Consider the following 18,205-nt stretch of genomic DNA (forward strand, 5'->3'; position numbering starts at 1 on the left):
ATGAAGTGATGGGACCAGAAGCCATGATCTTAGTTTTCTGAATGTTGAGCTTTATGCCAACTTTTTCACTTTCCTCTTTCACTTTCATCAGGAGGCTCTTTAGTTCTTCACTTTCTGCCATAAGGGTGGTGTCATCTGCACATCTGAGGCTATTGATGTTTCTCCCGGCAATCTTTGCCCAGTTGAAAATCTGAGAGGTTCTATTATGGAAGGAAAAGGGAAAAATAGATAGTGAACATAAATTACCAGTTGGTGCCTCAAACACGAAACACAAATTTCCATTTTATCTATATAGCAGGCATGCAGATAAAAGGTTTTTTGGGGAAACTGTTGGATTGTTGGTCCCAGTTAGGTTTCTGGTTACTACGGTATTTTAGTCATTTCTGGTCTCTTTTATTACTGTTAGTATTGCTGCAGCTTATGCTATAAAACCAGGCGTATATATGATCAAGTCTCTCGGCTCACATATAAATCCTGTTATTTTATGGTACCACTAAACTCTGGGTCAGCTTGTGTGTGTACTTTATTCATATAGATGGGAAAGTATATTAAGTCAATCTTATTTTTATTTTCCACTTCAATAGTATAAACCTTGTTTCTTACAAGTAATCCATTTTCCAGAAATACAGTTATCACATCCTTTTTAAAAATTGTGTGTATAGCTCTGGAGCTATCTTACAAGTTTCTACCCTAAAATGTCTAGCTGTCTCATAACTCTTGCCACATGGATTCAGTTCAGTAAATGATGCACTAAACCTGAGCAAGAAAGCATTGCAATCAAAGTATGTATTCAGTTTGAAAGTGGTGCATTCAATATGCCAGCAAATTTGGAAAACTCAGCAGTGGCCACAGAACTGGAAAAGGTCAGTTTTCATTCCAATCCCAAAGAAAGGCAATGCCAAAGAATGCTCAAACTGCCGCATGATTGCCCTCATCTCACACGCTAGTAAAGTAATGCTCAAAATTCTCCAAGCCAGGCTTGAACGGTACATGAACCGTGAAATTCCAGATATTCAAGTTGGATTTAGAAAAGGCAGAGGAACCAGAGATCAAATTGCCAACATCCATTGGATCATCAAAAAAGCAAGTGAATTCCAGAAAAAATTCTACTTCTGCTTTATTGACTATGGCAAAGCCTTTCACTGTGTGGATCACAACAAACTGTGGAAAATTCTTCAAGAGATGGGAGTACCAGACCACCTGACCTGCTTTCTGAGAAATCTGTATGTAGATCAGGAAGCTACACTTAGAACTGGACGTGGAACAACAGACTGGTTCCAAATAGGGAAAAGAGTATGTCAAGGCTGTATATTGTCACCCTACTTATTTAACTCATATGCAGAGTACATCATGAGAAACACTGGGCTGGAGGAAGCACAAGTTGGAATCAAGATTCCCAGGAGAAATATCAATAACTTCAGATATGCAGATGACACATAGATGGGGAAACAATGGAAACAGTGACAGACTTTATTTTCTTGGGCTCCAAAATCATTATAGATGGTGACTGAAGCCATGAAATTAAAAGATGCTTGCTCCTTGGAAGAAAAGTTATGACCAACCTAGACAGTGTATTAAAAAGCAGAGACATCACTTTGGCAACAAAGGTTTGTCTAGTCAAAGCTTTTGTTTTTCAGTAGTCTTGTATGGATGAGAGTTGGACCATAAAGAAAGCTGAGTGCCAAAGAATTAATGCTTTTGAACTGTGGTGTTGAAAAAGACTTTTGAGACTCCCTTGGACCGCAAGGAGATCCAACCAGTCCCTCCTAAAGGAAATCAGTCCTGAATATTCACTGGAAGGACTGATGTTGAAGCTGAAACTCCAATACTTTGTCCACCTAATAGGAAGAACTGACTCATTTAAAAAGACCCTGATGCTGGGAAAATTGAAGGCGGGAGTAGAAGGGGATGATAAAGGACAAGATAGTTGGATGGCATCACCGACTCATGGACATGAGTTTGAGTAAACTCTAGGAGTTGGTGTTGGACAGCGAAGCCTGGCATCCTGCAGTCCATGGGGTTGCAAAGAGTTGGATGTGACTAAGCGACTGAACTGAACTGAACTGAAGCAGCAATTATATTTTTTAAAGTGCTCTCCTGGGCATCATAGTAAAATCTATCGAGCTTTCCATCTGGTCTCAAATTAATAAACATTTGCCTTCTGCATTGAACAAGACATACAGTGATGCTAGGGTTAAGGAACTTTAATCAGATACAATTATGAACTGTAAGTGTTTTGGCTTGAAGCAATAAAACATTTTGTTTTCTGTGAGAGAAAGATACTTTCACTTTTCCTACTGGGGGTTCTTCTTTCTGCACCACTGAGTATAAATTACTTCTGGAGGCCAAACATATCCCGAAGTAAATATTCAGGCATGATTGAGAGTTGCCTCAGTGAGCTTGCCTCCATTAAGAGCATTCTCCAGTGCAAAATTAAATTTAAATTAATAGCCTTTCATGATTCTCTGGATATTCAGAAACTGAAGGCCTGCATGTCGAAGATGGCAAACTGGTCTACGCATGTCACCACGGTGCTTTCCATGCTGCATATGAGAGCAGCTGCCCTTCACACCCTTACTCCCTGTTTCAAGAGCTGGCGCTCAGCCATACTTGTGTTAGGGGACAGGTTATTAGTATAAGGGTTTTCTAGGCTTCTTCCTCTGCAGTCAGCTAATGAGGATTCTACCTTGACCCTCTTACTGTCTTTACATCCTCTGCCATGAGAGGAGAAGCTCTGTGATGCAGAGTGAAAAGACAGGCACGCGCAGACTTAAGCTAGAAGAGATGCTGCAGAGGAAGTTCTGAAATGAGACATGGGAGCAGCCACTGTACATGAAGGCAGGGGTGGAGACAGGAAATTGGAGATACTTAGAACTGAACGGGAATTTTAAGAATCACGATACTCAGTAAATATAAGAATACATTTAAAAGACTTGAACTGCTTTGAAATTGTTTATGGTTGCTGAAATTTTGTCCATTGATTATCAGGTTGAATCTAGTGGATACTAGCTTTCAGGCATTACACCTATCATATTTCCCTCAGCACTCGTTATTTCAGGAAGAAGGGAAGGGGCCAACTTTGACATTATATTTCTCAAATATTGGCAACTCATTGCTGACCTCAGCATTCATCACTTTTTAAAATCACATGTGTGGATAACTAGGAGAACAGAGTCCCTATGGGTTGTATTGAGTGTAGACAGGATCAGAAAAGAGATTGGAATGCCTCCATGGTGATGGAGTAAACCAGAGTCAGCCACCTGGCAAGTTCCCCTTCCTCATGTAATCTAGTTAAACTCTCTAATACCTATGCTCTCTCTCCACTGCTCCACCTTCACTCCTTTGCTATCTCATATCTGGTCTCTGCAGCTCTTTCGAGAAGCCAAAGGGTTCCGGCAACCTCGCTGATATGGAGATAGTATGACAAAGCAGGGGAGAAGAAACAGTTCACAATCAAGCAGTGCTATGCTGTGCTTAGTCACTTAGTCATGTCCGACCCTTGGCAACCCCATGAAATATAGCCCGACAGGCTCCTCTGTCCATGGGGATCCTCCAGGCAAGAATGCTGGAGTGGGTTGCTCTGCCTTCCTCCGGGGGATCTTCCCAGCCCAGAGACTGAACCAAGGTCTCCTGCATTGCAGGTGGATTCTTTACAGTATGAGCCACCAAATCAAGCAGAGCTGAGTTCAAATTGTGAGCTCATCATCTACCTCCTTGGGGAAGTCACTTGAATTAAGAAGCTGCAGTTTCTTTCTCTATAAAGTAGAGATAATGGTAGAAACTGTCACACGGGGTTATTTTGAAGATTAAGTGAGATAGCTATTATGAAGTACTTAGCCTGACACCTAGGCTCTTCCCTCGTGGCTCAGATGGTAAACAGACGGCCTGCAATGCAATAGACTTGGGCTCAGTCCCTGGGTCGGGAAGACCCCCTGGAGAAGGAAGTGGCAACCCACTCCAGAATGCTTGCCTGGGAGATCCCATGGATGGAAGAGCCTGACAGGCTAGAGTCCATGGGGTCACAGAGTCACACAGGACTGAGCGACTAACAGACAGCAGCTTGACACCCAGTCCACAGTAAGTGCCAAACAATGCTAGCCATTTTTATTACTATTAACACTTTCATAATGTTGTGGCCCAGTATTCAGTAGCTGCAATTATCATTATTATTGCCATCCTATATCACTCTCCAACTCCTCTTCATCTCTGTACCCTTTCCTTCTTTCAAGAGCATCGTCAGAATTCATCACAACCTCCATCTGAGGTTCTCAGGGTTAAAGGCTTTCCTGGACTCCTGCTGGTATTCATTCTGCCCAACCAACAATTTCTCCCCTGCATCTCCCTGGTGTCTCAGTCCGGCCTGAACTCACAGCTCTTCCCTGACACCAGTAATTCTAACCTCCAGAAGACAAAGCAAGTCCAGTGTTTAATCAAAACAGTTTTCCCTGTATTGTAACCTTGATTATGGAACCTCCCAAGAACTATTCAAATTTTAACTTTTACCAGGTAATTGTCTAAGGACTTCTATGAGGAAAGGAATTGGATTTTTTTAAATTTAAATCTGAAAAATTTCAATTAAGTATACAAATTTTAAAGGAGAACTTTTAGAAAAAAACTTTAAAGGAATTATTCTGATCCTGAAAAATCTAAACCAACTTACCCACAATTATTTTTCCTCTAATGAGGGGGAAAAACTCATAGAGGTCAGGAGAAAACAATTTAAAAATGGAGCAAATAAATCTAAAATTTTATGATTGTCTATCTTCCCATTAATCTTGTGAGATAGGTGGTGTCATCTCCGTTGCACAGATGAGGAAGACTTAAACAACCTAATTAGAAAGCATCAAGGCTGAACTAAAAGCCTCAAGTGTCTGACTTCAAAGATTATTACAGAACTAAACATTATACTCGGCAGCAGACCTAAACTTCTGACAGGGTTTTTCCACACACACACACTTCCTTGTTACTCTCACGGATGTCCGTGTTAACACAGTTCAGTTCAGTCGCTCAGTCGTGTCCGACTCTTTGTGACCCCGTGAACTGCAGCATGCCAGGCCTCCCTGTCCATCACCAACCCCAGAGTTCACTCAAACTCATACCCATGGAGTCGGTGATGCCATCCAGCCATCTCATCCTCTGTCATCCCCTTCTCCTCCTGCCCCCAATCCCTCCCAGCATCAGAGTCTTTTCCAATGAGTCAACTCTTCGCATGAGGTGGCCAAAGTATTGGAGTTTCAGCTTTAGCATCAGCCCTTCCAAAGAACACCCAGGACTGATCTCCTTTAGAATGGACAGGTTGGATCTCCTTGCAGTCCAAGGGACTCTCAAGAGTCTTCTCCAACACCACAGTTCAAAAGCATCAATTCTTCAGCACTCAGCTTTCTTCACAGTCCAACTCTCACATCCATACATGACCACTAGAAAAACCATAGCCTTGACTAGACAGATCTTTGTTGGCAAAGTAATGTCTCTGTTTTGAATATGCTCTCTAGGTTGGTAATAACTTTCTTTCCAAGGAGTAAGTGTAGTTGCTCAGTCGTGTCTGACTCTTTGCGACCCCATGGACTGTAGCCCACCAGGCTCCTCTGTCCATGGGATTCTCCAGGCAAGAATACTAGAGTGGATTGCCATTTCCTTCTCCAGGGGATCTTCCCAACCCAGGGATCGAACCTGGGTCTTCCATATCACAGGCAGATGCTTTACCTTCTGAGCCACCAGGGAAGCCCCCTCCAAGGAGTGTCCTTTAATTTCATGGCTGCAGTTACCACCTGCACTGATTTTGGAGCCCAAAAAAATAAAGTCTGACACTGTTTTCACTGTTTCCCCATCTACTTCCCATGAAGTGATGGGACCAGATGCCATGATCTTCGTTTTCTGAATGTTGAGCTTTAAGCCAACTTTTTCACTCTCCTCTTTCACTTTCATCAAGAGGCTTTTTAGTTCCTCTTCACTTTCTGCCATAAGGGTGGTATCATCTGCATATCTGAGGTTATTGATATTTCTCCTAACAATCTTGATTCCAGCTTGTGCTTCTTCCAGCCCAGCTTTTCTCATGATGTACTCTGCATATAAGTTAAATAAGCAGGGTGACAACATACAGCCTTGATGAACTCCTTTTCCTATTTGGAACCAGTCTGTTGTTCCATGTCCAGTTCTAACTGTTGCTTCCTGACCTGCATATAGATTTCTCAAGAGGCAGGTCAAGTGGTCTGGTATTCTCATCTCTTTCAGAATTTTCCACAGTTTATTGTGATCCACACAGTGAAAGGCTTTGGCATAGTCAATAAAGCAGAAATAGATGTTTTTCTGGAACTCTCTTGCTTTTTCCATGATCCAACAGATGTTGGCAATTTGATCTCTGCTTCCTCTGCCTTTTCTAAAACCAGCTTAAACATCTGGAAGTTCATGGTTCACGTATTGCTGAAGCCTGGCTTGGAGAATTTTGAGCATTACTTTACTAGCATGTGAGATGAGTGCAATTGTGCAGTAGTGTGAGCATTCTTTTCATTGCCTTTCTTTGGGATTGGAATGAAAACTGACCTTTTCCAGTCCTGTGGCCACTGCTGAGTTTTCCAAATTTGCCAGCATATTGAGTGCAGCACTTTCACAGAATCATCTTTCAGGATTTCAAATAGCTCCACTGGAATTCCATCACCTCCACTAGCTTTGTTCGTAGTGATGCTTTCCAAGGCCCACTTGACTTCACATTCCAGGATGTTTGGCTCTAGGTGAGTGATTACACCATCGTGATTATCTTGGTGGTGAAGATCTTTTTTGTACAGTTCTTCTGTGTATTCTTGCCACCTCTTCTTAATATCTTCTGCTTCTGTTAGGTCCATACCGTTTCTGTCCTTTATCAAGTCTATCTTTGAATGAAATATTCCCTTGGTATCTCTAATTTTCTTGAAGAGATCTCTAGTCTTTCCCATTCTTTTCTTTTCCTCTATTTCTTTTCATTGATCGCTGAGGAAGGCTTTCTTATCTCTCCTTGCTATTCTTTGGAACTCTGCATTCAGATGCTTATATCTTTCCTCTTCTCCTTTGCTTTTCACTTCTCTTCTTTTCTCAGCTCTTTGTAAGTCCTCCTCAGATAGCCATTTTGCTTTTTTGCATTTCTTTTTCTTGGTGATGGTCTTGATCCCTATCTCCTGTACAATGTCACAAACCTCCATCCATAGTTCATCAGGCACTTTATCAGATCTAGTCCCTTAAATCTCTTTCTCACTTCCACTGTATAATCATTTATGTCATACCTGAATGGTCTAGTGGTTTTCCCTACTTTCTTCAATTTACGTCTGAATTTGGCAATAGGGAGTTCATGATCTGAGCCACAATCAGATTCTGGTCTTGTTTTTCCTGACTGTATGGAGCTTCTCCATCTTTGGCTGCAAAGAATATAATCAATCTGATTTTGGTGTGACCATCTGGTGATGTCCATGTGTAGAGTCTTCTCTTGTGTTGTTGGAAGAGGGTGTTTGCTATGACCAATAGAAAGGCATGTTTTATTGTCTGTTACTCCCTCAGTTTGAGCCAACTACCCTCTAGTGTGCTGACAATTTCTGCACTGAGTTCCCATGAAAACCTGGCATTCTGAGTGAAGGGTTGACACAATTCTGTTGATAAAATTCCCAGAGACTTTTAAAAAATCACTTTACTGGAGTTACAATGATGAGAAAACAAGTTTCAGAAGGACATGCTGAGAGGGCAGCTGGAAAGCGTTCTGAGCAATTACAGATCGGCAGCATTTCTTCCTATTTCATCTTCAGAATCACAGCAGATTCAACATTTGGAGGAGAAAATAAGAGAACTCATGGAAAATCACCGTGAGTGAATGAGAATGTCTCCAAGTTCTGCTGTGCTGTGTACCTCTTGTGAGGACCCCACCTGCCTCCATGCCGAATACTAGCAAAACTCCACTCTGAACCAATATTATGTAGGAAATATAAGAGAGCTGGATTCTTTTCTAGCACCAGAAGCTTTTGCTTTAAGCATTGATTTTATCCACCCACCTTAATGCATTTGCTCGATAATTTTTTTTCAACAGCATCACTCCTTTAGTTTTCAGGACAGTGAAGATCTCTGATGTGTGGTAGATATTAGTGCTGCTCACCCATTTCCAGGCTCCTTTTTCTAGGTTATAAGGATATTGTTCTCCTCTACACTCTAGAGGTACATTCTGGCCAGGTGATTTGGCTTGGCCAGTGAAATGTGTACAGATATAAAGTGTGTCAATTCCTGCCAGAGTATTTATCAGTACTTGACTGAATCTCCAGTGCTGGTTCTTTCCCTTTCTGCAGTGATCAGGGGGCATGTGTTGATATAAAATTGCCATAAGAGCTGGAAGGATGAACTAACATATGGAAAACAGGCCTATAGAGAGTCATCTAAACTACTGCAGGCATACATGAGCAGGAAACACACTCCTCTCATGCAAGGCCGCTGAGATTCCCAAGTCGTCCACTTACTGCCATTGCAGTGTGCATTCATTGTGTTTGTCTTTGGCCAAGAGGAGTAAAAAGCTCCATCACAATGGCTTAAACAAATAAGAAGTCTTCTTTGCTCACATCATAAGGAGATCCAGAGAGGCAATGTGGGATGGCTCCGTGGTAACTTCCAGGACCGTCTCCTTCCAGCTTCCTACTCTTCCATCTCTGGTCACGGCACTAGTCCTCATGGTATCAAGTGGTTCCTGCTCCTACAGATACCATGTTCATGCTGAGAGCAAGAAGAAGAGGCAGGGCTTTGTCTTTTACTTTAGGAAAGAAAGTCCTCTTTGGAGATTTTTACCTTTGTCTTGTTGGCTAGAAATGCATGCTGTGGCCAACACTAGCCACAGGGAGATATGGGAAGATGTTTCAGCTTTGAACTCTCTAAAGCAGAGGAAGATAAAGGAACAGAGGTTTGTGAGGTAGCTAGTCCTTGGTTTCTGTTACCATGTGATTATGAAGGTCATTCAAGTAGTGCCTGAATAGTTTTTTGGTTTTTGTTTATACATTTATAGGATGACTACCACCTCCATTCTCTTGTTTCCTCTTTTTTATTGAAAAATAATTGACATATAACATTGGGTGCTTTTAAGGTATAAAGTGTGTTGGCTTAATACATTTATATATTGCAATATGATTACCACCATAACCTTGGCGGTAATCTCTATTAAATAACAAAATGATCAAATTCTCATTGTGTGTGTGTGTGCGTGTGTATGCAGGGAAAATGATTAAGATCTTAGTTGCTTTGAAGTTTATAGCACAGTATTGTTGACTATAATCACTATGTTGTGTATTGAATTTCCAGAACCTGTTTACTGACTAGTTGCAAGTTTTTATCCTTCAGCAACATCTCCCGAGTTCCCTAACTCCCCCGCCCCTGATAATCACTATACTGCTGTTTCTATGAGTTCAATTTTTTAGAGCCCACAGAAAAGTGAGATCATACAGAATTCATCTTTCTCTGTCTGGCTTATGTCACTCAACATAGTTCACTCAGTGTCCATCCATGTTGTCCCAAATGGAAGGGTTCTTCTTTCTCATGGCTGAATAATTCCATTTGACATCTGCTGACGGACACTTAGTTTGTTTCCATATCTTGGCCATTGTGAATAATGTTGCAATAAACATGGGAGTACAACCATGCAAATTGCTTTTAAACAGCTATTAGCTCACAAAACCAAATTTCAAATACAGCATTAAAAAGAATATTTATATAATAATACATTTTATATTATAGCAGAATATGTACGTGTCTTTTACTTTTCTGTGGCTCATTCTGTCCTGTATTGGAGTGTCACAGAATGACAGATGTCCACAGATTAGCAGAAGGATTGAGCCCATCCACTGAATCACTAATTCTAGTCTTCATGAGCTGACTCATTAATATTCCTGAGCCTTCAGACACACATCATCTAATTTCCATGTAAGCCCAAAGCCTGGGTAGGTCACAATATGTGGATACTTATTCATTTATCCCACAGATATTTATTGAAACTCTACTCTGGAATAGGCAACTTACTGTGCACAATATCATAGTTTGAAATATCAACAACCTCAGATATACAGGTGATACCACTCTAATGGCAGAAAGCAAAGAGGAACTAAAGAGTTTGATGAGGGTGAAAGAGGAGAGTGAAAAAATTGGCTTAAAACTCAACATTCAAAAAACTAACAGCATGGCATCTAATCCCATCACTTCATTGCAAATAGATGGGGGGAAAATGGAAACAGTGACAGATTTCATTTTCTTGGGCTCCAAAACCACTGTAGATGGTGACTGCAGCCATGATATTAAAAGATACTTGCTCTTTGGAAGAAAAGCTACGACAGATCTAGACAGCGTATTAAAAACCAGAGACATCACTTTGCTGCCAAAGGCCCATGTATTCAAGGCTGTGGTTTTCCAGTAGTCATGTATGGATGTGAGAGTTGGACCATAAAGAAGGCTGAGTACCAAAGGGTTCATTCTTTCAAATCGTAATGCTGGAGGACTCTTGAGAATCTCTGACTGCAAGGAGATCAAACCAGTCAATCCTAAAGGAAATCAATCCTGAATATTCATTGGAAGGACTATTCCCAAAGCTGAAGCTCCAATACTTTGGCCATCTGATGCGAAGAGCTGACTCATTGGAAAAGATTCTAATGCTGGGAAGGTTTGTGGGCAGGAGGAGATGGGGACAACAGAGGATAAGATGGTTGGATGGCATCACTGAGTCAATGAACATGAGTCTGAGCAAACTCCAGGAGATAGTGAAGGACAGGGAAGCCTGGCATGCTGCAGCCCATGGGGTCGCAAAGAGTTGGACACCACTTAGGGACTGAACAACAGTGACACACTGTATCTAAGTGAGACATCAACTCCCCTTCCAAGAACTCATGATCTGGAAAAATCTAGACTGATCAGTGAGTATCCACAGTGTAATGAGAGCAATGGCATTGATACTTGTATCGTTACACCTCTGAAGGGGGAAATACTCAGACTGGGGAGTGCAGAGAGGATGGATAAAGATAGGAGGAAGTGATCTTTGAACTAGGTATTGAACATTTGAATAGGAGCTTTCCAGCAAAAAGGGTTGGGAAAGAGATGCTTCCACAATGAGAGGAAAGAAACATCCATAGTATTTATTCCAAGAATTGCAGAACTTGAAGATTCTCCAAGCTTTGTTTCATCAACCTTTACTTCATATATTTTTAAAAATACTACAGTAATACCATGGCGGGACTATGTATGTCTGTTATCACTAGATTTCCCCCCAGTAAATTACGCAAAGAAATGGGGAAAAAAGAGGTAACTAGAATACAAGAAGCGATTCAAGCTTCACTTGTAAGATACATTGAGTTCAAAAGGCTGCCCTCTCAAACCTGCAGCTGTGATTAGGAAAGCCAAGTGTGCTCTTTCTTTTATTTGATCCCATAAAATAGAATTTGAAGTTACAGATTTTTTCCACCAGGGCTGAGGGAGGCTTTTGTGAGAGCCTGTGATATTATTGAAAACAGTGGGAATTGGTGGTCCTTTTGTGCCTCCATTCAAAAAGATCCCTCGAGCAATTGAATTCTTGTATCAGACCTCGCTTATATTCCCTCTTAGCACTCTGTATACTAGACGCTGGAATATAAAGGGAAAAAACCTGCAGAACATGACTTATCAAATCTTCTAGTTATATCAATTACATCATGAGTGGGTAAAAATAGGCCTTTTCATCACTACAACTATGTACTTTTTATTCATTTGCACCAAGTACAATTGTCTTGGCTTCAGACCCCTTGGATAAGGGAAAGTTCTGAATGAGGCAAATGTCTAATAAGTTCCATGAAAATACAAATCATGTTCTCTTTGCTTTTGTACTTTTCTGTAACTAGTGTAATGAATGTCCCAGCTGCATCATACAAACGGATAGGCTGGTTGGTTGAATGAGTTCATAAATGAGAAGAGAAGCTGTGGAGTTTAAGATAAAATAGCAGAATGTCATTATTCTGGTGATTTGTATTGTTGCAAAATCTTACAGATATTACTCAGAAACAAAGGAAAAAGAGCTTTACGTAACAACAATGCTTATTAAGTGCCAGCAGGCATTGCTTCTTATTAGCGTTTTGCATATGCTGACTCATTTAGTCTTCCCAGCACCTCCATGGGAGTAGCCTTGATGTTGACTGGGGTTAATCAACCCAAATCACATGTCTGAAAACAAGGGAACTTTTAATTCTCCAAAGAGAAATTGGGGGTCTGAGTAATAAATGATTGGGTGGAAGCCAAAAAGTTCCTGTCACACTCACAGAATGAGTAGCATAGCCAAGACTGAGCCCACATCTCCTATTTCAGACTAATAAGCCCTCACTACATCCTGCAATCCACCTCCCAGAACAAAAATATATATGATGAATCACTAATACATTCATTGTTTTTTTCTCATTCATACAATAAATATTTCATTCATTAAACTAACATTTACTGAGCAGGATTATTCTTTCTTTCTTTACATGGATGCGGAAGCTATGGCTCAAATACCTTTCCTACTAAGTTTATGAAGAGGCTTTTAGAGGACATTCTTCAATTTACTGAAAGCCTCATCTTTTCTCTATGCAGTATTTTGAAGTGATTCACTTTCAGCTCAGAGATGTGTGGGACACAATGTTTGTAAATGTGAGGTTAGTATTTGTGTAAGATACTAACACACAAGACTGCCACACCTGGGGATTCATAATCAATTCATTTATTAGGCTACATTCAGCTTAGGGGGTAAGAACTTCCCAAAGACTACCCCAAAATGAAGCAGCTTCGCAGACTTCCTCTTAGTATTCCATGAAAATCAGCCCTTCCTGTGAACCCCTATGTATTCTTTCAACTTACCATTCCATCTGCAGAGGCGGTCCAAGCTTTAAGCCATGAGCGGAAAAAAAGATGTCCTATGCCCTCTGTCGCCTCTTTTTTTTTTTTTAATCAAAATGTAGTTGACATAATGATGTTATGATGGTTTCAGGTGTACTAAACAGTGATTTGACTTTTACATATCATAGGAAATGATCACCATGATAAGTCTAGTAATAATCTGCCCCACACAAAGTTGTCATAATATTACCGAACATATTCCTTGTGCTGTATCTTACTTCCCTATGGCTTATGTAAAAGACAACAAATAACGACTGTTGGCAAGAATGTGGAGAAAAGGGAACCCCTTACACTGCTAGCAGAGGCACAAGTTGGTACAGCCACTATGGAAAACAGTATGGCGGTCCCTCAAAAAAATTGAAATAGAACTAATATATGATCCAGCAGTTAGAGAAGTTGTTCTAGGCTTTTACCCAAAGAAAACACAACTTCAAAAAGATATATGCTGCCCAGTGTTCAGTGCAGCATTATATACAATAACCAAGATATGGAAGCCACTCAAGCACCCATCAGTAGATGAATAAATATAAGAGACGTGGCATACATACCTATAATGAGATATTACTCGGCCATAAAAAATTGAAATCTCGCCATTTGTGATAACATGGATGGATCTAGAGTATATTATAAAAAGTGAAGTGCAGGCAGAGAAAGACAAAGACCATATGATCTCACTTATATGCGATATATAGACAAACAAAACAAAATGAAAACAGATTCATAGATCCAGAGAACAGCTGGTGGGGCAGTGGAAGAATGGGCAGGTGAGGCAAAGGGGATTAAAAGCTACTAACTTCCAGTCTCTTCTTTATATACCTTTTAGAATTCTATTTCTAGGTAAAGAAAAGCATAGCAGGACAAGGCTAAATGAAAATGGAGTAAGCAGTGTGTTAAAGGTGCCTCATTGCTCTCTTTTATTTTTAGACCCTGTTCCTTCAATAATTTTCCATCACACCCAACATGTTACAGTGGACCAAATACACATGCCAATTTCTGACCCTGTGAAACTTATGTTCCAGCGGACTTTATGTTTCAGTAATATTCAAAGAAAATAGGCTGGAAAATAATTGAAATACCTTATCAAACTTTTTCTAAAGTCGAACTCAAATTGTCAGCAATGAGTCTTCGGTCTCAAAATGTCATGAATAGGACTCTCCCCACCCACACATTCACCCCACCAGCACGTAAGAGAATGGAAACAGTACATCATAAATGATGAGGTGAAGATGTGCCTTGAATGTCAGAAATTCCAAACTTAGGTGAATGGAAAATTGAGAAGGAGTAGGCTTTTCAGTTAACACAATGTCACCTCAAGAACTGGGCTGAAATAGTCCAGAGTTAGCAAGTCAGATTTGAAGTACTGTAGAAGAGAATGAGATAAAGTCAACAACCCCATGGAAAGGAAAAAGGATTGTTGAATTACATCATGTAAAAATAGCATTTGATAAATTAGATTTCAGGAAGTTTTGACTCACTGTCTGTTAATGCTCCCTGGCAGCCTGTGTCTAGAAGTGGAAAGCTGGTCAATTGTCCAGACCCTGTCAGAATCTTATTCTTATTCTGAACAGATGCCTTATTATGCAGGGTAATTTATTATAATAGCATTATCAGTAAAGGAATTAACTAAATGACTCACGAAATTTGTAACCAGGCCCAGGAGTGCTCACCTGTAACACCTATGAGCAAGACCTCAGGTTGGGGTATGGTTTGCTAATGACCACGTGTTATTAATCGCAAGGGACACTTTTCCCCGATTTTAGACCTGGAAAATAAAAAGCTCTTTAATTTCTATGAAACCAAAGGGTAAAGTCTTCTGTGCTTCATTAAGCACAGGCTCACAGTAACATAGCAATTCAGTAGTGCAACATCGGCTGAAAAGTTAATGTCATTTGAATCGAGTGACTATGCAGTGCAGTAAATTCAGGTGCAGTAAATCCAACTAGATAGAAGTTGTTAGGTATTTTTTTTTCCAACAAGTTTTGAGAAAGAAGGAGAAGAAATCTAACATTTGTTAAATGACAACCATCTGACAGCTGTCTTATCACATTTAATCTGTACAGAAATCCTAAGTTTGGTGGTATTACATCCATTTTGTAGATAAGGAAACTGAGACTTAGAGAGGTAATGTAACTTGAGTAACTTACCCTTGGCCACACCCTCAAAAAGGTAGTGAAACCAAGACATGACTCCAAGTCTTAGCTTTCCAGGTGCTCACACTTCTGCATAAAACTGCTCAGCACCATGAGGGTTCCCAGTGAGTGGAACCTATAATTCCTACCTTTGGTGGATTTATATCTCTGTTAAGGAAATGAATATATAGACACAGAAGCTAAAAAACAAAATAATAGAACACATCAGAAAAGAAGTGCAAGAATGCCTTGTGCGTATATAGGCTTTGTAGTTTTCAAGATGCTTTCATCTATGTTGCTTTTCTTAATCATCAAAAAGCTCCTGACTCATATATTTCAAGCAAGAAGTATTCCCATGTCTTTGCTTAGGATTTGGTATTTGAAAGAAATTGGATGCAATCCTCACACTTGTAAAAATGTAATCTTTACTAAAATATATGGTACATTCTGAAAACATTGGCCTGAACTGTCAGTTCCCACATAAGTTCAGAAACCAGAGCACCCAGGGGCCACAGACCTCTCAGAGAAAGGCTATGAGATATTGTCCCATAAATCCAAAATATCAAAAATATAATGGTGTGCTATATTAGACACATTATGCTAGCATAAATGAGTGATAGCCAGCGCCAAAGGTTTAAGGAGAATGTGTGGGAGGCAGTGGAGAGACAACATTGAGATGGATCGTCCAATGATTTTGGTTGATATTTCTGCAAACTATGTAAAAGCATCTTTCTCAATAATGAACTATCTTGATTCATTTCATGGCTTTCCCAAGAGGAGCCCTTAACAGCATGGAAGGTGATGGTCCAGGAATTCGGACTCAAAATAAACGTACAGATGAACGATGCTTATTCATTTCTGAGGCTGTGACAACACAGTTAATATTAAACTTGGTTGATCAGTGACCACTTCAGGGTCACACTTTCATTTCAGAGAAGTGGAGTCAACATATATTGAGAGACAGTTGTCTATAGGCTCAATACCAGGTGCTTTGCTATACATATACAAAATGCTGAAGGACATACTGTTATCTTCATTTTTAGATGAAGAAAATGATATCTCCAGAGTCCAAAGCCACACAGGGTCAGTAAATTATAAGACCTTTTTACATGATGATAGCAGTTTTACAGGTCTCATAAAATTAGATTAAGGATCATATGAAATAACAGGGGAAAAGAACTTTGAATATTTTACACTTTCATGATAAGTTTACTTTATCATCATCACTGTAATTACGATGGTCATCAACATTAGCAGTTGTCATCAACAATTCATCTCCTTTTTAAAGAGTCATTTGCAAAACTGTCACTCGATAACAAATATTAGCATCAAAATTATTTTACTTGACTTGCGTATCATTTTCATCAAGACAGTTTTTATGATTAAAAAAAGCACATCTCATCAAAGACTGAACAATAGGATTTAATTTAGCCTCGAAAGGAGCAAAATAAAGACCCAATAACTATTTAGCAATGATATTATTCACTTTAGTCACATAGGCAATCTAATAAGAAAGCAAAAATGGGGAGAAACAGAGGAAGAAATGTCATGCTTAACCCAACCACACTAAGCCAACATTTTGTGTAAGTGCCTTCTGGTTTTTTAATACTCATATCCTGCTGCTGCTAAGTCACTTCAGTCGTGTCCGACTCCGTGCGACCCCATAGATGGCCTCCTACCAGGCTCCCCCATCCCTGGGATTCTCCAGGCAAGAACACTGGAGTGGGTTGCCATTTCCTTCTCCAATGCATGAAAGTGAAAAGTGAAAGTGAAGTCGCTCAGTCGTGTCCGACTCTTAGCGACCTCATGGACTGCAGCCCACCAGGCTCCTCCATCCATGGCATTTTCCAGGCAAGAGTACTGGAGTGGGGTGCCATTGCCTTCTCCGATTCATATCCTACATGACTGTATCCAGGGTACATATAAATATGGATCTTGTTTTTAATTCATAAACATTATACTCTAATCATTTTTAGGGATTGTTACATGATTTTTATAACCTTTATATATAACAGCTTCATAATAAGCCACGATGTTTATTACTTAATAAGCCCCGTTGGTAAATTCTGACTTTTTAGAATTATTTATGGCTTTGTGATTGAACACAACTATTTTGCATATATATTTTATCTTTTGGATATTTTTAGGAGACATTAGCAAAACTTTGTACAAGAACAATTTGTGGTTTCAGATTCATTCCATCAGCTATGTTCCCCAAAAGTCTATATTAATACACAGGGTCACCAACAATCATTAGGAACGCTGGTTTCACCAAATACTTGTTAGAGTTTTTATATTATTATTTAAACTTTTTTGCTAGTTAATAAGGGGAAAATAGTGCCTTTTTATTCTAAAATACATTTCTGTAATATTAGTGAAAGTAAACATTTTTCTGAATGCTTGTTAGTTGTATTTGCTCCCTTTTAAAAATTGAGATGTAGTTGACATTAATATTGTGTCAGTTTAAAGTGTGTGTGTGTGTGTGTGTGTGTGTGTGTGTGTGTTAAGTTGCTTCAGTAGTGACTGACTCTTTGCGACCCTATGAACTGTAGCCCACCAGACTCCTCTGTCTGTGGGATTCTCCAAACAAGAATACTGGAGTGGGTTGCCATTTCCTTCTCCAAGGGATCTTCCTGACCCAGGGATCTAACTTGCCTCTTCTGTGATTCTTGCATTGCAGGCAGATTCTTTACCACTGAGCCACCAGGGAAGCCTGTCAGTTTAAAGTGTACGACGTGTTAATTTGATATACTTACATACTGCAATATGACTACCACATTAGTCTTAACTAACACTTCAAATCATATTTAACAATTATCATTTCTCCTTTGTAGTGAGAATATTTTGTGAATATTCCCATCAAGTCCTTTACCCATTGATCTGTCCCATTCTCAGTAATATTTCCTTAACAGTTTATACGAGCTCTTTTTCTAAAGATGGTATTTTCCTCACCGTAAACAATTGCTAAAGTTTTCCTCCTTTTCAATGCTTGCCTTATGGTTTTGATTGCTTTAATGTTTGAAAGGCTTAGTTCTACATTTATATAAATCTCTCTATTCCAATGTGACTTTTTTATTTGCGGGGGTGGATTTCTAAACTTAGAAATGTAGGGCCTCGGTAGAGGTTTAATAAATATTATGTTCTTGTTTTTTTCAAGATCTTGTATAATTTTAAAATTCAACTGCCTTTATCAACTACAA

This window comes from Budorcas taxicolor, chromosome 6 (genome assembly GCF_023091745.1).
Source record: "Budorcas taxicolor isolate Tak-1 chromosome 6, Takin1.1, whole genome shotgun sequence".
Taxonomy (NCBI): domain Eukaryota; kingdom Metazoa; phylum Chordata; class Mammalia; order Artiodactyla; family Bovidae; genus Budorcas; species Budorcas taxicolor.